Raw genomic sequence first — 22,117 nt, forward strand, 5'->3', positions numbered from 1 at the left:
AGTAATAACAATGATTTTCTGTAAAATCATATTGATATGACCCGTGAATTTTTCGTAGATGACCGTTAGATTAGTGTAATGGTCCAGATTTTTGCTCTTTTGCACCCTCTGGTGGTTGCAGTTTGGGTCTCCACTAATGACTGTAGAAAACTCTGGCTGTGTCCCAATGGACTACTTGCACAATCACTTCCGCGTTCTATGTAGTCCTGCCCCAGTGCTTCCGGTATGGTTAAACCATGGCGACGTTCTACACTCGCTGCCTACAAGAGCTCCCAAAATTGAACATCACTGATGTTCATCGGATTTGCAGAGTGACGACTATCCCAGCCATCAAATTAGATAAAGGATTTAAGTTATATGCTGCATCATATATACACAACTACGAAGGTAAGAAAACGTAAATTAACCGACAAAGAAACGTTAGCTAACGTCAAATGCAAACACTACGTTACTCCGCTATGTCCGTCATTTGATGTCAATTCTCTACATTACATGTTTTCTTAAACGGTGTTTTATGTCGTCCGAAACTATAGTTGAGGTTTTCTTAGCTAATGTCACTTTTGTTGTTAGACACTGTTATAATAGCGTTAGGTAGTTGGCTAACTAAGGAGGTAGTTAACTACCTAATGCTACTCTTGCTAAGTGTAAAGTACATATGTTTAAGACGTGCTGACATGAGTAATACAGAAATAATGCTAATGGTACTTGTATCTTTATTCAGTGTCCAATAAAGACAGGTTGTCAGGGGAGGTCGGTGTGAGAGCCCTGTGCTACAGGTCAATGAGGAAGAGTGAGGCACCACACAGACTAAGTGTAGGCAGGAAGCTGTGTAAAGTTGTTAATCCCCGTTCAGTGGGGTTCAGTTCATTTAAGCATTAGTTAAGTTCATTCCTAAAAGCCCATCAACTTGAATGTTTTCCTTGTCTCCCTGCTTTATCGCTCCTAATTTGACTAGTCAGATAGTTTAATCAACGTGTGTTTGGGTGATCAGAAACATTTGACACCAAGTTAATACTGCAAATATACACAATCTAAGTTATTACAGTTATCAAGGATGGTTAAGTTGTTTTAATAGGGAGAGAAGGAAACACTAAGCATTCAGGAGGGTAAGCCTGTAGGGGTTAGTAACCATAACACTGAACTATGTTCCTGTTCGGCTCTTCCATGAAGATGATGTTACATTTTTAATTTTCGTTCTTTCTTCGTAGATTAAGCTTCTGGATTCATCGCCGGTGGTACTGACACATAGCCAGTGCTCCTGTGTGGCAGGCGCTGTTATGTGCAATCACACAATGGCACTGCTCTTCCAAACAGCACACTACTCACAACTCAGAGTGCCGGTTGTCCCCCCTGTGCATAGCTGCACGGAATCTGAACAGCAATGGCACAAGCCACGGACAGTGGTAATTTAAATGAGGTTAAAGTTTTTGAATTAATCCATGTTTACATATGAACAGCAACACCATCCATAGTAAATGTGTCTTCTGTTAGGGTGTGAAGCCAGGACCCATCAACTCCATGATCTTCACTAAGCCGGTACCAAATAGGATGGCCCATACTGGAGTACGGTAATTAGATTTGTAAAATTTGGTTTCCTGTGTTACAAATGCATGTTGCTATTTGTTCATACGTACATGTGTCAGAATAGGTATTAATTTACATACAACACTTTCTGAAGACGGCTAACTCAGTCATGTACATATACATCCCAGTCTCTAACTTATGCACCACTGTTTTACACCTTTTAGTTTTTAGTTTAGTTGTTGTTCAGTATAATAACCTTCTTCCTTACATTATTGTCATTGATGTTTTCTTTAGGAGTGACTTCTACAGAGGCATGGTGGGTCCGTTACCAGATCCTTGCTTGTTCAGAATAACGGAGGAATATGCAAAATTTAATATTGAGGACAGGCCACTTGTGACCACAATGAACATGAGACCTGACAAGCCCCTTGTGGAAAGTGCCTTTGGGCTGGTGCAGGAGGGCAGTGTTCTGTCATATCAGCAGCCGGTTTTGACAACCCGGTACATCACACTACACCGTGATGCACCACCAACACCGCACTTGCCTCTGGAGGGGTATGACATCTTGCCATCAGATTGTGTGTTTGTGTGCTCAGAAGAAGAGCTTCTGCATCTGAAAAGCTTGTCTGTAACTCTGGAAATGGCTCACAAAATAGAGGAAGCTACACGTGAGCAAAGCTCTTCATCTGAGTGGCATCAGCTCCGCAGGCCCAGAGTGACTGCCTCTAAGTTTCGGGAGGTGTGTCACGTCAGAGGCCAGAGCTCGGCAGAGTCACTAGCAGAGCGTATATTGAAGGGAACAAGGCAAACAGCAGACATAAGGAGAGGAACTGAGATGGAGCCTGTAATAGCAGCAGAGTATAGTAGGCTAATGAATGTTAACTACTCACCCTGTGGTCTGGTCATTCACCCCATTGCCCCCTGGCTTGCTGCATCTCCTGATGGTGTTGTTTTTGACCCCAATGAATACCCCCAGTTTGGCCTTGTTGAATTCAAATGTCCCAATGTACAAAACGTTATTGACTGCAAATATGTGCAGATGGAATGTGGTACCCCTAAACTAAAAAAAGAGCCACGCATATTACTGGCAAGTGCAAGGACAACTGCTCATCAGTGGGATGCAGTGGTGTGACTTTGTTGTGTGGGCACAAGAGGACTACCTAGTGCAAAGAATATACATGGATACAGATGTGCACAATGCAATCAGAGAAAAGGCTGACTACTTCTTTTTTTGCATATATATGCCAAGATACCTGTGTTTGGAAAAATGAACAGTGAAAACATAGCAAAAAGGAAAACAGATCCTTCAGGCTGGCTGGAACAAAATAACTGATGTTTTATTTGCAATGTATTTCATGAATTTTTTTGTTGTTACTTGTTGTTACATGTTACTTTTATGTGAAATCAATAAACTGTTATTTAAGCAATGGCATCAATTTCATTTTTTAAAAACACACATTAAAACATTGAATTTGTGCAGAACTTATATACATGGTAAGTATTTAAAAATCCATGCCTAGCATACTGACATACATTTAGACAATAACACAACTGAATGAAGAAAATGACAAATGGTATTTTGGATGTTACAAAAGCACAATGTCACTTATGATTTTAAAACGATTTAGTGATTTACTTTATAATTTTGATAAACAATTTTGTTGAATATGAATAGTAATATAGTAGTATAATTAAACAGTATTAACATTCAACATTTGCAATGAATTAGAATTATCAATAACTGGAACTCAACTATCAGCACTCAAGTACCAGTTCTGTAATCAAGTTTTGTCAAGGAAGAAATGCAACTGTAGTGGCCTCAGCTGCAGGTCATTTTCCATAAGTTCCTTGTACTGGCACTGGTGTCTTGGGAAAAGTCCATCTTGTCTCACTTAACCCATTTTTTAACTAATGCTGTGTTCTGGTAATTTGACAGCATACATACTACTGCAAACAGTTGGTTGATATTGTAAACATGTGACATGGTAATGATGCTATCAAAAAGTTTGTTCTGTTTTATCCTCCTAATGACTTGCTCCACATGTACCCTGAGTCTGGCTATGGCCTGCGTCTCCTTAACCTGGTATGCTGGCATCTGCTTCTGCTTAGATAGAAAAGGTGGGCAGTACACTTTGCATTTACAACAATCTGTGATTAGGAAGCCCTTATCTACCATCACTGCCATGTCTTCAGTCAACTTCTCAGCAATGCCTGATTGTTTGAATAGTTCCTTGTCACTAACCGAACCAGCATACAGATTAGAGATGAATGTCACTGGACCATGTGGAGCTATGCCAACCAGGGCTTTCATCGTACAGTGGGATCTGTACGAAGAGTACATTTCACTCTGGAGAAGTGGTGAGGATGGTGTCTGACACCTCAGCTCTGTACAGTCGAGGATCATCTGGGTGTCTGAGAAATCTTTGAATTCCTCAGGGAGGTAAGCTTGCACTTCTTCACGTGTAAGCCAGATGCATTGAGACCCCAGTGCAGTGGCAAGAAAATTTGTCCATGTTGCAATAATGCGGCTCACTGTGGACTGGTGTATGTTAAATCGGTGTGCCAGGTCCCTCTCCTTCAAACCAACTGACAGGAAAACCAGGAAAAGAAAGAACTCGTCAACTGGCTGTAGCAGCTGCCTCTGGAAGGTGAAAACAAAAGGGAAAATGTTACTCCTTAAGCTATGAACTAGTAAAATTATGCTTTTCTTGGCTAAATGTTTTGTAATGGTTATGCATACCATACTGTACCATGGGGTAAACAATGAGGTGCTGTAGTACACAGGTATATGTATGTAAAGGATGCTGAGTCCTTTAGCATATATACACCTGTGTATGTATGCTATTGTACATAATGTAGAATAGAATAGAATAGAATAGAATTCAACTTTATTGTCATTGCACATGCACAGGTACAGGGCAACGAAATGTAATGTTATTGTACATAAATACATTAGCATTACAGCTCTAGTTCTAACTACCAACAAACCCATAACCTACCGTTGATGTGCGTGCAGGTGTCAACACTTCTTCGTTCCTATTGGCAGCTGACTTGGCTCTTGAAACCCGGATCATTTTATAGATGCAAGGCTCAATCAAAAACCAAAATGCCATCAAATGATCATAGCTTGGAAATCTATTCACGAGAGAGACATACATTGTGTCAATCATTAATTAACATTACACACTGACATAAAAATAATGTAAACTGTGACAAATATGCTAATGGTATGCTGTATAACATAGTCTGATTAAGAGTCTATTTGGTGTTGTATTTTACCTGTAGCATTAGGATATCGTCTACATGAAACATACAATCAGCAGAGAAAAAGTAAATATCTATTTTGTTTTCATTAAGACTGGAAACACTTTCGAAATTTAACTGATGGTGACCTTGGTATATTTTAAACAGTTAGCTTGAATAGACCTTAGGTGTACCTGGTGTAGAATCGGATGTCAGTGTCGGAGCCAGCAAAACGCTGTAACCCAAATTCTCGCTGGACACGTAACTCCTGTATTTCCTTCCTCAGAGTCTCCACGTCTTTGGACAGGTCTTCTGCAGCTGATGCAGATATGTCCAATGCAGACGGCTCAGGGACTGAGCAGTAGTCATGATCTCTTGTAAGACTGTGCTCTTCTTGATCATCAGGAGGAACTAGTTCAGGGCGTCGCTCCGTTCTCTCCCAAACACTACGCCGCGGTGGTTCAACTTTATAGCCAATCCACTCAAAAAGTGTTGGTACAGCCCCTTTAATAAGCCGCCTTCGACCATCAAGGGTTGTTGGCTCTATGAGTTGATCACTGGCAAAGTGTCTGCTGCAGACCCTGGTGTGAGAGGTAATCGTGAAATGATCCCGGCGTATGTTTACCAGCCATTGTCTTCTCAAGTCGGAATGGGTCGGAAAGCCATGAAAACTTAGTATGCCGTTAAATTTGGCTGAAGCCGAACAAAGTGGGACACAGCAATGCTCGGAGTATTTCTTCTCCTGTTTTTGAAAATGTTCTGTTTTAAATACTTTCCTTTTTATACTCATTCTGAAGTGACATTAGCGTAGCTACCGATAGATAAACAAACATACCGGAAACGCCCAAGCGGTAGTATTTGGAAACGGAAATACGTCACATGCCTTAGTGCAAGTAGTCCATTAAGAGACCGCACGCTTGAAGTACGCGCACTACGCGTACTACGTACGGTGCGTACTATAAGTACGAGAAGTGCGGAAGTGAGAGGCTTGTGAAATGGGACGGTCTAGCCGTCATCGCGCTGCTCAGGTTGCCTAGCAACCATGATACTAACCGCGAGAAACGTGTCATACAGCTTTGTTTGACAGAAATGAAGGAGAAAAAATGTTTTGTTGGTCATTCATTTTTGTCATGACATCACTTTGATTAGTTGAGTATCTGAGGCTGAGACCACGGGACTGTAAAACATGATTGTTGGGCTTCATTTCTGTACTGAACAGTCAGTTTAAGATTAGTTAGTAAATAACAATTAGCTCATGTTGTTCATGAGACTAAAATCATCTCACTTTGGTAATGTAAATATAATATGGCCAATATTATATTTATTGTCAGATTAGTATGATAGATAGATAGATAGATAGATAGATAGATATTACAGGATATATTACAGCAGTGAGCTTGAACTCGGGGTCAAAGATTCAAGTTGCAGTTATTTATATTTCCTATCACCTTAAATCTTCACTCAAAGACAAGTATCTTTGACAGTGTATATACAGATGTATTATATATAAGAGACAATTGTTCGTTTAATATGTTGGCATTACATAACATTTGGCTCAATGCTTACATATATGTGTAAAAAGAAAATGTACGAGCTGTGATAACTGTTTCTGATAGAATGAAGAGTAGACTGATATATTAAATATTCCTTTATTGGGTGAGAAAATCAGACCATGTCATAACTGCTTTAAGTCATACAGAATAGATATCAGAGCCTTAAACAGGCTGACTTCTGCTAAATGGGTCAAACTGGGCAGAAAGTATACAAACACATAACATCCTTATAGAATATGATGTAACACTATAGATCAACTTACCTCAGAATATATAAAGCATATAAACAATTACAGCAATATGATGCAACAAACACAGCAGTGCTACTAATCAAAAATACTCAAAGCTTCATAGAACTGAAACAAACATTTATTTTTAGCTCCATTCTGCTGCTGATACATACTTTAGGTTTCTGAACATTAAACTTGTTGCTGCCTTTCATAGTGTGTAACTTGAAGGCCCACACTGAAAACACTGGAATGATAAAATTATTTGAACATTACCTAATAAGACTGATTCAGGACAGATAATTAGTTATTTTAAACTTTTCTAGCAGTCCTTCACAAACAGGGAACAGTCTGTCTATTCTCGCCATCTGTCAGCTGCTGCTGGCTCTTCCTCCTCCTCCCTCCTCCTCTTCCTCACACACTGCTGAGTTTGTCCTGGTGGATCATCAGGGGTGCAAAGCCTCACAGATGATGTGCAGCAGTGGGTCCCTCAGTCTGTCCTCACTCTGGACACTTGCAGTTGTCACACATGGAAATCAAATGTGTGATAAGCTGCAGGATTCAAACACAAGTGTAACTTATAGATACATGTTCATACTTTTATTCCACAATCAGAGAGAAAGAAACAGAGAGAGAGTGCAGGACAGACAGACAGGTGACAGTCTCAGGTGTATACACTGCAACAAAACAGCACAAGAGAAGGAGGATTTAGTGTTTGTGTTATTACGAGTGCTAAACAAGAAGAGTTCCCAGATGGTACAGTGGACACATGTGTGACTCCTGTGATTAAGCATCTTTCTTTCAGCTTAACGAGTGAACCGTCAGCTCGTTCAAACACACGTTAAAGTCCGTTTGGCTCGACACCACCGAACAGAGGCAGCAATATAATGTAACGGGTGTATTAAAAAATAATTTATATTTCACCAAAGATCCATCCTGCAGAGTTCTTTTGCTTTGTCAGTATTGGTTATGTATATGTGTTTATTTATATTTGTTTATTTTCTGTATTTATATTTTGGGAGCTTTTATTTTGTTTGTGTGACCTTTGACTTCCCACGAAGTCACTTCCTGTAGCTGCGCGTTATTTTCCTCAGTCGCCTAGAGGCCCCGCTGAGGAGAGGTGAGCGTACGCTAGTGTTCTCAGTTACAGAGTGAATAAACACAGTTAAAGTAACTAAAAGTAATTCAAACACTGCTTGTTCCCTTTGTACATTTTTGTCTCACAGTTCTGTTAGATGATTTAGTGTGAATTACTGTTTCTCTGTCGAGTACAGCACTTTATTGTACCATGCTAGTTAGCCATTCTCAGATGAGAGCATATGAGCATGCAGGTGGCTTCTCATGTGGTCCGCTATCCTTCTCTCTCCCTTGAAGGTGTTTATGCAGAAGTCCAGTAAAGTGAAGTCGCTGTACTGTTTTATTTTTATTTTAAACAGGTATGTGAGCTCCCTCTTTTATTTTTGTGTCATGTGTACTGGTTATATCTTTTGTTTGTTTGTGATTCATGTTCACTGTTTCAACTTACTGTTAGATATATGTAACTTAAAAAAATATGTAAAATTGCCACTGGTAAATGAAGTCTCCCTAAAGTATAATTTTGTTGATGAGGTAATTGTCACTATATGGTCACGATGCAGTGCATTTTCATTTGTTATATATGATTATAAATACATTTTAGCAGTATTATTTGTTTGTTTTTTTGTTTGTTTTGGGGTTTTTTTGGGGTTTTTTTGCCTGTCCCATTTGGTTCTTTAGCCGTCAGAATTGTTGTCTGAAGACCAACAAGGATACCCAATGGATTTATTTTGCCAAGTGGATCATCATGGCATTGCCGTATTGGTCCATTTGATCAACCTTTGTTGTTATTATTTATTTTATTTTCAGTTGTTACAGACGGGACAGACATGACTGGGGGATAGGAAAGGGAGAAAGAAAGAGAGGAAGGAAAAGAAAAACAGAAGGGAAGAGGGACAGTGAGAGAGGGCACTTACAAAGACAAAGAAAAAAAATCTCCTGGATCACCTGTTGAGAGAAAAAGAATAGAAAACAAGCAAAAATAACAAAGCAACATACTAAACACAACACCATCACGTTAATCTAGCTAAGTGTAAACAGCAGTAAATACTAAATATTGAATGTTGTTGTGCAGCACGCAGGACAGACAGCGCACAATGTGCTTTGAAGTAGCAGCTAAGAAAGGTGTAGTTTATGTCTATGAACAGTGAACACCCGTGTGCACACCTGTGTGGATCAGCGCGCTTGTATTCAAAAGGTTTCCCCATGTAACGGTCTGCTAGAGGGTGTAGAGGGCCATAGCCCCGTCCCCCAGGGCATGAAGCAGGCATGGAGGAGATCCAGGCTCCAGACATCCAGAGGCCCCAGAGTGCGAGAGCCCAAGGAGGACCACCGGAGGGGCATCCGTGCCACCCTCCTGGGAAGGGCTGAGATCCCCAGACGAGGGGTCACCCAGTAGCCACAGAGCAGCAGTATATGGTCACGATGCAGTGCATTTTCATTTGTTATATATGATTATAAATACATTTTAGCAGTATTATTTGCTAAGTAGATTTGTTGTGATGTTGCACCACAGTCGCCTAGAGGCCCCGCTGAGGAGAGGTGTTTATGCAGAAGTCCAGTAAAGTGAAGTCGCTGTACTGTTTTATTTTTATTTTAAACAGTTCTGGGAGAATAAATCTGCCCAGCTGGCAAGTGAGAGCTGACTCCTCTGGTCATTCGCACAACACAACGCAGAGAACTAACGGCAATCAGAGTTTAAGGCCAGACTGGCTACAATAACATAGCTAACATTAACAGTGCAGTGAATCCTGCTTGTGCCGTGATATTCAGGACTGCAAACCGAGCAGCATCACTGACTTTCAGCTTGTTGTGTTTGTGGATATATGACTGACTTTAATTATCCATAAAATCATCACATTCTCTGTAAGATTAAGGTCGACTATTGAACGGCGTATATTTGAAAGTAAAGGCTTTAAAACTAAGTTAGTACAAACATCGCTAATGGCACATAACTTTGCCGACATGTGACCAACAGTAATGTTTTAATGTTCTTCATTATTAAACATTCGCACATAAATTAGTGACATCATATTCAGTACTTACTTTTGACAGTTCACTCTTCGGCCGCTCCCTTCTGCCGTCTGCCGCCTTTTGCGGCAAAATTATCCACACCCACCGCCGCGCTATGAATTGTGGGATATATGGGACCACGAAGCGTGCACCGGACCAGGCTTGATATTTGGGGAAATCGACGGCGCATTTGGAGTACGCATTTGAAGTACACTTCGAATTGGGACAGCCATCGTCGCGTGGCTGTGACGTAATTGCACTTAAAATGCGTACTTCAAGCGTGCAGACCCTGAATTGGGACACAGCCAATGACTGTAGAAAACATGGACGATGCGACAGCGCCTCCTCCCATTGTGCAAAAATGAAGCCAAAATACCCCGCCTGTGGAGGCTGCCATCTTGCATATTTGGAGCCAGAGTCTGCGCAGTAGTGACTTGAGGTGGAGCGACTGTGTAACGCTTCCGCCCACACACCCGCTGGACGTGACCGCAAACACGCCCCCCACCCTTTTACGTAGCCCGGCTGCTCCAGTTTTTCGCTGGTTTACCGCGACTGACGACTCGTTTAATTAAGGTAAATACAACCATGTCACTGTTATAAAAAAAAGACACACAGTGTTGTTAATTCGTTTGCTAGATTAACCGCTAGCATACGCACTGTGTTGGAGGCTTGTTGCTAGCTAGTTAGCGATGCTACACACCTGTTACTCTAATAGTCTGTATTATTGAAGGATTCAGCACTTCTTAGTTTTTTTTATCCATTTTTAGACAGCGATGAGATCATCTGCACACTCTACAGAGGCCCAGAGTTACTGTTAATATCAAAAATATAATGCTGTCCTTTGAGATTTTAACATTTAAGACTGTGAGTGTAATGGATCTAAAACTGTTTAAATCTTCAGAGCCCTCTACAGCCTGGTAACATGGAAACTTTAAAAACATCAGCAGAACGTTTCAGTAGTGTAGTCTAATTTGTTCTTTTCATTTAATAATAGAGTCCATAGTATATCAACAGCTACATTCACCCTGGAGAGAAACTAGTGAGGGAGACCATCAGGACCAAGCTGGGTTTCCTGGGTCCAGAGGTTTGGAGAAACTTCTTCCTTTTCTTTCATCACAGCTGTCCTGTGCCAGAAGTTCTGTTGACCCACTGAAAGAGGCATCATTTAAGAAACACCAGGAACACTGAAGCTCATCGCATTGATCAAGCAGGACTCATGATCTTCACCAGCAGCTCCCTCACAGGGAAATCTTCAGCACTCCACCGTAGGCCCAGCTCAGAAGATGGATACACCCAGCATTTCATGAACACTGTGATTGAGACCTTTGGTTTGTGTAATGTTGTAAATACTTGGATACTCCCCAGAGGCTCCGGGCTTTTACATAAAGATATTATATTCAGTCCTGTAGAAAGTTATATATTTAAAAATATATGATCCTCTCTGGTTACTCTGGTATGAATAACTCTGAATCACTTTATGGTAAATAACACACTATCTGCAAAAAACTGTGAAAGAATTCCAGATCACAAGTTTGTAGTTCAACATACAAGTGACGACCTTTGAAATTCATCAGGTTTTATTTAATTGTGTTAGAGAAAATCTCATATGCTCTTCATGCAGCTGAGTACGTAAGTGTTTAAAACAGAAGCTGCGCAGGTCTGAGATCAGCAGCTTTGTGAAACACCAAACTGAGGTCCTGTTAATGCTGATATATAGTGACACAGTTACATGGGTGATTAATCCTTTTGTTTTTGTCTTTAACTTTATCAATAAAACAGCTGCAGCTTTCACTACAGCACATGTGGTACTTTAACCTTTGTACTGTTTTCATCAGTTCATTTTGCAGTTAACACGTGAACATGTTGGATGATCTGTCTGCTGTCACTGGGTGGTGCTGAGGTCTGAATCTGAGGGCAGCTCCTGTAATCCTCACACACTCAGAATCTGAAGTTCTTCTCTTACATTTTTTTCAGTATTACAGTACACTACAGTACTTTAATCCATACTTACTGATTAATGAGGAGTTGCTGAAAAATGATGTTACTGTCTTTACAGATGTGGCAAGAGACTGAAAACATGCTGTTGTTTGCACATATAATAATCAGCTCTGCACAGGAGCTGAAGCAGAATGCAGCATGTTGCTTTTACAGTATAATACTTGTAATAAAAGTACAGTAACGGTAATTAGTGACTGAGTAGCCCGGGGCGTTTCTCTTGATTTCTTTAGTCAGGGTAAATTCATTCACCGGTGTTCCAGATTAACTGGCGTCACAGATTAACTGGATTTGGTCGAACAGATGTGTGGCAGACTTGCTTTTCAGCAGCTGCTACCGACAAACCAGCAAAAAAAACACGCCAAATGTGTCATCTGTGACACTTGTGAGGTAATCTCAAACACACTCCACACTTGCTGTTGAACAACAAAATGTTTAAAAATGTCGCAAGTTTACCTGGTGATATTCTCATGCGCGACGCGATCGCGAAAACAGCAAACAATTAACACCACGCCGATGTTGTTCACAGGACAGCAAGAGTAAACGATCGGGAGAATCTTGTCGTCGTTATCGTTCCCCTCGTACGTTTTATTACTCCGACTTCAGCATTTTTGCTTCACAACTAAAGCGTGCAGTTTACTTTGTGTGCACTAACATGGACTCGAATCAACCAGCGGCACCTCTGGCCATGTGCCATAGCCTACAGCCAGATCAACTTGTGACACACATCTGCACCACGTTTGAATTCGTTTCATGCACAATACATTTGTAACTTTCAATTGTGTCTGTTTGTGCGTCATGCAAATAAACCTTTGAACTGAATGAAATGATATCATGTATTTATTTTTGGCCTACATCAGTAAGAAATGCCAAATTATATACACAAAGTCATAGAAATCACCACTCCAATTGGTCATCATGATTTTAATATTTTCTTTTTCCATAACAATGAAATATGCCTTGGACAAATATGACACATCAATATTTCATTAGTGTTCTCACATCACATCCTGTAAGCATAGTCTGCCTGTGTCTGTTCTCTGGAAATGAATATTTTCAGCCAATATAGGTAAGTCACCAACATGGCTGGAGAGTTGGTAGTTATATACAGTCTGTACAAGTGTGGTTAATCTAATAAACATTTGTAAGGAGATAGCAGTTACTGTGAATTTACAGCAGTTACACAGTGATTAGTAATAAACAGAGCCAGTGAGAGTGAGTGGATTTAAGAAAGTCAGTGACTCAGGTGTGTTGATTGGTTTGTCATCTGTCATCTGTTGTTGAGTCTGGAGAAGACGTCGAAATCTTTTGTTTTAAAGTTAGGAAGATTCATGTTTTAAAACAAACACTTTTTGTGAGAAATGCAAGAAATGGAGGAGGCGGGGTTTATGACCTATACTGCAGCCAGACACCAGGGGGCGATAGAGACGTTTTGGCTTCATTTTTGGGGAGCTGTCGCGTCCATGTTTTCTACAGTCATTGGTCTCCACCCAGCCACTTTATGCTAGCGCACATGGTGTCTGCATGCTGCAGCTCGCGGTCAGCTCCACACATGGAGAAAATATCGTTCAAAGAGAAGAAATAAGTGAGAAAGAAGGCCATAAAGGACTGTTTAGCCCCTCCTGGATGTCAGCTCACGAGATTTGTGTATTTTAAATGTTTTATTTTCTGTAATTAAGGACTTTTGATTGATTGACATTAAGTACAAGAGGGCATTTTGATGTGATGCTTTGTTTTATTGTTTTTGTCTGTGAGCAGTTCTCACAGGTTGCCAAGACCAGAATAAACCCTGTTTTATAACTCTACATCGTGCCTATGTCAATCCTTGAGGGTGCTACAGTGAGAACTCTTATGCTCTGCACGGGTAGATGAAAGGACGCAGCCACCGCAGGAAAGTTCAGGTGCCCCGAAAATAAGTGTTACCTCAGTTAAAGGACTCAATATAATTAAGCACAAGAAAGAGAAATAAAAAGGAAAAAAAAGGACTGTAAAAATAATTAAGATAAGTTTCCTTTTATAAATGAACAAAGGACTGGAAAAAATTTTTTCATTGTTTACATTTCTACTGTTTAAGTGACTTATATTCATACAGTGTTAAATTAATGTTGTGATGAGTAACCTGTGCATTGTGCATATGGTGGGTTTCAGCAGTTGCTGTAAGAAACAGTATTACTGGCTTGGACAAGATATGTAATGGTGACTTACAGCTAAAGTGACTTAAGTGATGTTTAAAAGGTAACAGTAATTACTGTGCTTTAAAGTTGTAACAATAAGCTTAGATTAATATTCATGTGCTCCTCAACTACCAAATCAAATTTAAGCTGCTGCATTAACGTTTACATTAAGGCTAAGTAGGATACAAATTTAAAAAAACAAAACCCCTCCAACAATGGCAGAGTTTGAGGCTAATCCAGAAGTCAGTGAAAAGGGTGATGTGGAACAACTTTATGCATATGAGCAACTACAAGCAGTTGAAGGCACAGCTGATGATGTTTCTACTACCTCACAAAGAGCATGACAGAGCCAACAAGTCCGTACGTTGACGGAAAAGGGCAAAGAACTGTATGTTGAGCACATAAAGAAGGCTGCACATCGTTTCAGTGCGTGCTATGAGAAGTGGAAGGTTGTCATTAAGGATGCCAAAGGAGCTATAGATGGTCAATGCTCAAGGGATCTGCTACAAGAACATGTTTCCAAGGTTTTGAATGCTTCTAAGGATGTGAATGCTGCCTACGTTGAGTTGAGACATATTGAATCTCCAAATAATGACACAAGACGGAGGATGGATACGTGTGAAGCCATAACAAAGACAATTATCTAATCTGTAAGAAAGTGTCCAAGCCCAAGTAGTGTGGAGGTTCAAGGAGATGAAGAAAATTGGAAGGATACTGAGTCTTTACCTAAGTCAGTAGCCTCAGATGTGGAAAATCAAAGGGATGAACAATGGAAGGAGACTGAGTCTATGCTTAAGTTAGTAGCCTCAGACAGGATGAGTGTTAAGTCACACCACACTAAGCTCTCTTCTCATTCAAGGGTTTCCTCTAGACACTCCAGCAGGCTCTCAGCTAAAAGATAAGATGCAGCTGCTGAAGTTGCAGCAAATGAGGCTGCTCTGCAAATTCTGCTTGAACAAGAAATCCATATAAAAGAAATTGAAAGACAAGAAGCAGAAATAGCACAAAGGCAAACGGCTTTAGAAGCTAAGAGCAGAGAAGTAGAGCAACTTGAGACTGTAAAAAAGCTGAATGCAGCAAAGGCTTGACAGCGGGTATATGAACAAAGTGAATGTTCGGATGAAGAAATATACAACCTACTTCACCACAGATCTGACAAGAAAAATGAAGCCAAGTCCAAAAACAATGACCAGCATATCAAACGGTGTTCCTTGCCACAAAATGTGACACCGCAACGAGAGGTGAACACAGAAGATCTGGTCAAAGCATTGGCAGTGTCTCTTAATGCAAGTCGTCTTCCGGTACCAGAGTCAACAATATTCAGTGGCGATCCTATCAGATATAATAATTGGAAAATTTCCTTTCAGACTCTGATCGACAGGAAAATATACCAGTTGAAGAGAAGACTTAATACCTGAGAAAATATGTAAGTGGACCTGCAAGGAAGGCAATAGAAGGTTACTTCCTGCTTGGTGCAGAGGCTGCATACTATGCAGCATGGGCAGTTCTCAAAGAGAGGTATGGCAATCCCTTCCTCGTAGCCAAGGCCTTCAGAGACAAACTTGACGCATGGCCTAAGATAAGCTCTAAAGGCAGTACAGAACTTCAAGCATTTTCTCACTCTTTCTCTTTCTTTTCTCTCTTTGTTGCTGCAAGACAGCCATGTCGCAAATGAAGGGGTTTGAAGTGCGCAATGAAAACCAAAAATGCTTGCAAAACTTCCAGATTGCCTCACTTCAAGGTGGAACAGAAAGGTTACAGAAGTGCAAGAGGAGAATCACACCTTTCCAAGCTTCAGCCAATTTGTAGATTTCATCTCACGGGAAGCCAAAATTGCCTGTAATCCCATAACATCTCTCTTTGCTCTCAAGCCAAGTGAAATTAAAGGGGCAAAAACACCAAGGAACAGAGGCAATGGAGCAAAGGTGCTAGCAACTAATTCAAATGAAACGACTGTTAGTGCTAGTTGTGTGTACTGTGAAAGGTCGGGTCACAGCCTACTTAAGCGTAGAAGGTTCATAAGTGAGAGCATTGTTGAGAGACTAAAGTTTGCTCAAGACAAGAAGTTATGTTTTGGCTGTCTGAACTCTGGTCATCGCTCCAAGGATTGTGAAAGCAGAGAAACCTGTGACACATGTAATAAAAGGCATCCAGCATGTCTTCATGACAATCGTACTAAGGAAGAGAGAACAAGGAAAAATCAAACCAAGAACAGTGACAGGACAAGACAAACGAACTCAGACGTCTCACAAGACGACAGTGTCACACCAACAACAAGTGAGGCAACTTCTAACAGAGTCACGCAGAATGTTGACGACACTCACACATCTTCCATTATTCCAGTATGGGTTTCAACCAAAGGTGAGCCAGAGCATGAAATTCTTGTGTATGCACTCCTTGATACACAGAGCGATACAACCTTTATTCTTGAAGAAACGGCACAAGCTCTGCATATCAAAGGTGAATCGACTCAGCTAAAGCTCACTACCATGTGTTCAAGAAACACAGTTGTGTCCTGTTGCAAGCTCTCAGGTCTACAAGTCAGAGGATTCTACTCAGATAAGACCATTTCCCTACCAGTAACATATGCCAGAGATTTTATACCTGCAAACCGAGATCACATTCCACCGCCTGGAACAGCCAAGGCATGGCCTCATCTCGAATGCATTGCAAGTGAGATCGTTCCACTTCAAAGCTGTGATGTTGGTCTGCTGACTGGGTACAACTGCCCCCAAGCACTTGTTCCTCATGAGGTTGTGTCTGGAAAGGAAAATCAGCCGTTCGCACAAAGAATTGATCTGGGATGGAGTATTGTGGGTTATGGCAATCCATGTCTCAATTATGGAGATGCCTTCGGAGTAAGTCACAAAGTCATTGTGAAGGAAGTGGTGCCTGACATTCAGCCCTCTTCAAACCTCACCAACAAGGTTCACTATGTCTACAGAACTCAAATAAAGGAAATGATCTCTCCCACAGAGGTCCTGAAGATGTTGGAGTCTGACTTTGTTGAGAAAGCACTAGAAGATACAAAGGTCTCTCAAAAAGATCTCAAATTTCTAACAAAGATGAAGACTGGCATTAGGCACAAGGAGGATGGTCATTTTGAGATGCCACTCCCATTCAAGAGTGAAAGGCCTAACCTGCTGAACAACAAGGCATGTGCTATTCATCGTCTCAAATGTTTAGAAAAAAGGCTCAAGAGGAACAAGCAGTACTACACGGACTATAAGAAATTCATGGATGAGATCCTAGCCCATGGAGATGCTGAAAAGGTCCCAGAGCAACACATTGACAAGACACCAGTTTGGTACGTCCCACACCATAGTGTGTATCATCCACAAAAACCCGGAAAGATTCGTGTCGTCTTCGATGCCTCTGCCAAGTTCCAAGGCACTTCACTAAATGACCATCTCCTGACTGGTCCAGAGCTAACAAACACCTTGCTTGGAGTCTTGTGTCGCTTCCGAAGAGGTCCAGTGGCTTTCATGTGTGATATCGAACGCATGTTCCGCCAATTCCACGTGCATGCTTGCGACCAAGATTACCTACGGCTCTTGTGGTGGGAGAACGGTGACCTTGAAACTCCATTCACTGTCTACAGGATGAAAGTACACCTATTTGGAGCAGCATCTTCTCCAGGTTGCACCAACTACGGCCTAAAGCATCTTGCAGCTGAAGGAGAAGGAAGTTTTGATGAAGAAACCATTAAGTTCATCAAAACCAACTTCTATGTTGACGATGGACTAGCAAGTGTTGACACTGAAGATCAGGCAATACAGCTTGTTAATGAAGCACGCAAACTCTGCAGCACGTCAAACTTCAGTTGCACAAGTTCATCTCAAACAGCACCCAAGTTCTAGCTTCGCTTCCGAAGGAAGAATGCGCTGCAGCTGCCAAGGATCTAGATATGGCACTCGGTGAAGTACATATGGAAAGAGCACTTGGCGTACTATGGTGTGTCGCATCAGATCAATTTCAGTTCAGAGTAGTTGTTAAGGAAAAACTACTCACCCGAAGAGGAGTATTGGCCACAGTCGCCTCTGTGTTCGATCCACTTGGGTTTGTGTCACTTTTCATTCTGCTGGGAAAGCAGATCTTGCAACAAATGTGTCCAGATAAACTCAGCTGGGATGATACCTTACCTGACAGTCTTCGACCTCAGTGGGAGTCTTGGTTGACCTGGGAAACCTTGCAGATGTAAAGGTTCGCAGATGCTACATTCCTTCGAACTTCAAGACACAGCACTACGAACTTCAAGCAGTAAGCACATCTGGTGAAGTCCAATGCTCATTGGTGATGGGAAGATCGAGAGTTCCAACAACCAAAGTCACAACTATACCTCGGCTTGAGTTGTCAGCGGCCGTTGTTGCTGTGCACACTGGTGACATGCTGAAAAAGGAATTGGAAATGGAAATTTCAGAAGAAAGGTATTGGACTGACTCAAAGGTGGTACTTGGATACCTCAGCAATGAAGCCAGAAGATTTCATGTGTTTGTTGCAAACCGAGTGGAACGCATCAAACAAAGTACAGATTCAACCCAATGGAGGTATGTAACTTCCGAAGATAATCCGGCGGACCACGCCTCAAGAGGCATCACAGCAGAACAACTTGTAACATCAAACTGGTTCAAAGGCCCAGACCTCCTTTGGCAGAAAGTCATACCCAGTGGTGAAATTAAGGTGGGAGAGTTATCAACCAGTGACCCGGAGGTTAAGAAGGTTCAAGTTCACAAGATACAAGTGGAGGAACAAGGGTCCCTGTTAGATCGCCTACACAAGTTTACCGACTGGTGGAGAATGATTAAGGCAGTTGCTAGACTCAAGCGCTATGTGTGAGAAGCAAAGGTTCACAATAGTAGATCACACGACATCAGTAACCTACAAGAAAGTAAGGAAGCAGAGTTAACAATCATAAAGATGGTTCAAGAAACAGCCTTTGCTCAGGAAATAAAAACCTTGCAACACCACGATGTGATGCAGTTCAAAGACAAGGTTAACAAGTTACACAAATTATGTCCATTTCTTGATGACCAAGGCATTCTTCGGGTAGGCGGACGTTTAACACATGCAGCTTTGCATCCCAATGTCAAGCATCCTGCAATCCTGCCAAGAGACAGTCATGTGTCAGCATTACTGGTCAAACATTACCACGAGAAGACATACCATCAAGGACAAGGGATCACCATGAACGAACTTCGAGCTAACGGATTCTGGATTCTTGGATGCTTGACGACCTCTCTACGGATTCCCTCATTAACTCCTTACGTGCATTCATAGCTATTAGATTAAGCCATAGGTACAGATAAGATGCGATCAAGGCACGAATTTTGTCGGCACTAGAAATGAGTATATTGAAGCATTTAAGCAGATGGATCAAGCCAAGCTAGGGAAACTGGACTGCGAGTTTCTCATGAACACCCCAGCATCTAGTCACATGTGTGGTGTCTGGGAAAGACAAATTCGCACCATAAGAAGTGTTCTCACGTCTATTCTGGAACAATCAGCCAGACAACTCATCCTTAGAGCTCCTCTCTAAGGACATTCCTGTATGAAGTCATGGCAGAGATTCCTAGCAGACAATTGACTACTGACCAACTATGTGATCCATCAAACCCAGAACCTTTAACACCGAACCACATACTAACCATGAAGTCCACAATCATCTCCCCACCTCCAGGAAGGTTTGTGAAGGAAGATCTTTATCTCCGTAAGAGGTGGCGTCGTGTTCAACTACTCGCCAACACTTTCTGGACAAGGTGGAAAAAAGAGTATTTGTTAAATCTTCAAGGCAGACAGAAGTGGACCAAAGAGCACAGAAATGCTAAGATCAATGATCAGCTGAAGGATGAGATAACTCCACGCAACCAGTGGAAGTTGGCAAGGATCATTGAAGTGTACCCTGGAAAGGATGGAAGAGTGACGAAGGTGAAATTGCTGCTGAGTGATCCAACCCTGGATAAAGAATGAAAACGTACCTCCAAACCTGTTCACCTGGAAAGACCCATTCAGAAGACAGTCATTTTGATGGAAGCGGAAGAAGATTTTCCACCGCACTCTGCTTAATATATAATTCATAATAGTTCATTTAAAAGCTGTTCATTAGTTCATAGGCAGTACTTTATTCTTTAAATCACAAGTGATTGGTGGGAGTGTATGTCCAGATTTTGCTCTTTTGCACCCTCTGGTGGTGAAGTATAGAGGGTTCAGTTGTTTGCAGTTTGGGTCTCCACCCAGCCACTTTATGCTAGCGCACATGGCGTCTGCATGCTGCAGCTGGCGGTCAGCTCCACACATGGAGAAAATATTGTTCAAAGAGAAGAAATAAGTGAGAAAGAAGGCCATAAAGGACTATTTAGCCCCTCCTGGATGTCAGCTCACGAGGTTTGTGCATTTTAAATGTTTTATTTTCTGTAATTAAGGACTTTTGATTGATTGACATTAAGTACAAGAGCGCATTTTGATGTGATGTTTTGTTTTATTGTTTTTGTCCGTGAGCAGTTCTCACGGGTTGTCAAGACCAGAATAAACCCTGTTTTATAACTCTACAATCCTCAATCCTTGAGGGTGCTACAATTAGTTTCATGCTGCTGACACGTTCGTGTGACCCAGCTGGGAAACTCTGGGCTAACTCAGAGCTGAAGATATTGTGGATATGCTGATCTTGCTCCGTGGTGTACAGGGCCGTTTACCCTCATGATTAATATTCACAATAAAAATATTAGCCGAACATCATGAAGTCTGTATGTGTTTCATAGTGTCGAACAACCTTTGTACAGTTAAACCTAATAGTTACTACATGACGTAAACACCAACGTTATCTCTTTTAATAAAGTTTATGTGTTTATACACAGGTCATGCTGATTATTGAACAAAACCCCAAAGATCAGTTGTTAATCGGATTTTATTTTATTTACCTCGTTAAACATGTTTTTAATGTTAGTTATAATTCAGAATTGGCGACTGAAACACGTATGACACATACGAACATCAGGAAATAAAAATCAGATAAATATAAAATCAGTAAATGAAGTCAGTGTACTGTGGGGGTTATTACAGCTGAGTACTGGGACCTGCGCTTTGTCAGCGGTAATAACAGCTCGATTGCTTGCGAGGCGAGCGGGTCTATCCCACGCTTTGCCGTGAGACTGGGCTGGGCAGACATCTCCAAAATCATCGAAGCACTTTTGCAAAGAGGCCATATCTTGACAAACCGTCCAGATATCTGAAGATTAAACCTCTACATTCTCGGCTAAAAAATATTAAAAAAAAATATTAAAAGTGTATTTGGTGACACACAAACAGGGTTTTTCAAAGTACAGTTCTGTTAGTTTCCACATGCCGGTTGTTCTTATGCAGAAACGCCTTCTAAAAACAATGGCCACCAGGCCAAAGCAATGGTTTTGACTCGATCAGCGTTAACCCCGCCTCCTGAGTTTGATGGGTGAGGTTGGCAGATAAAATTATTTCATGGTGAGACCTGAAGGAGTCAAGTGTGCCAAAATGAATTAATTAAATATACCATTAAATAATTATTTAAATGTGTCAATAATTAATTAAAATGTGAAATAAATAAATGTGTCAATAATTAATTAATTAAATGTGTCAAAAATATTTATTTAATTATTTATTTCCCATTTTAATTAATTATTTCCAATTTTATTTAATTATTGCCACATTTAATTAATTATTTAATGGTGTATTTAATTAATTCCTTATGTCAGTCCTGGCGTTCCATACTTAGGTCTGCAGATAAGTTGCTTCTGACTATCCCCAGAACTAGACGGAAAAACAGAGGTGACCGAGCTTTTGCGATCACTGCACCCAAACTCTGGAACAGTCTGCCCCTTCACATTAGGTCTTCGCCAACACTCAACATTTTTAAAACCCAGTTGAAAACACATTTGTACTCTCTAGCTTTCAATTATGACTAGTCTTTTATAGTAATTACTATGTAAGTTTACTATGTTATCTCTACTATGCAGAGCTGGACTGGCCAACGGGCATACCGGTGGGCCGATGGTGATTTTTCGTTTTTATGGGCTGATGGGTGGTTTTGTTTTTGTTTTTGTTTTGTTGTAACGGTATAAACAATGAAAGCTGGTGGATTGGCCAGATGCTGGCCGATGTGTAAAAATAAATCAGTTGTTTGGTGGTGGTTTCTATGGCGGAGCTTTCACAGAGGCCAGCAGGAGGATGAGGGAAAGGAGAGGCAGGAGGAGGAGAGACCCGATGCGACCGCCGGTCCGTGTCAGGTGAACTGAACTTCAGGTAAGAAGTTATGACCTGCAGTCTATCTGGGTCAGATATAAACCAA

The 22,117-nt window shown here is 41.2% G+C and overlaps 2 long non-coding RNA genes across 2 annotated transcripts; one reads left to right on the forward strand and one right to left on the reverse strand.

The window, feature by feature from the left end:
• Window positions 1–195: 195 nt before the first annotated feature.
• LOC135933713 (uncharacterized) lies at window positions 196–1,871 on the forward strand. Its single transcript, XR_010573899.1, has 4 exons — window positions 196–387; window positions 1,209–1,403; window positions 1,492–1,568; window positions 1,819–1,871. It is a non-coding gene; the product is annotated as an uncharacterized LOC135933713 (long non-coding RNA).
• Window positions 1,872–3,551: 1,680 nt separating this feature from the next.
• LOC134638294 (uncharacterized) lies at window positions 3,552–5,150 on the reverse strand. Its single transcript, XR_010573902.1, has 3 exons — window positions 4,962–5,150; window positions 4,524–4,659; window positions 3,552–4,165 (listed from the first exon to the last, which is right to left on the reverse strand). It is a non-coding gene; the product is annotated as an uncharacterized LOC134638294 (long non-coding RNA).
• Between the last annotated feature and the right edge of the window lie 16,967 nt (window positions 5,151–22,117).

Source organism: Pelmatolapia mariae, linkage group LG12 (genome assembly GCF_036321145.2).
Source record: "Pelmatolapia mariae isolate MD_Pm_ZW linkage group LG12, Pm_UMD_F_2, whole genome shotgun sequence".
Lineage (NCBI taxonomy): Eukaryota > Metazoa > Chordata > Actinopteri > Cichliformes > Cichlidae > Pelmatolapia > Pelmatolapia mariae.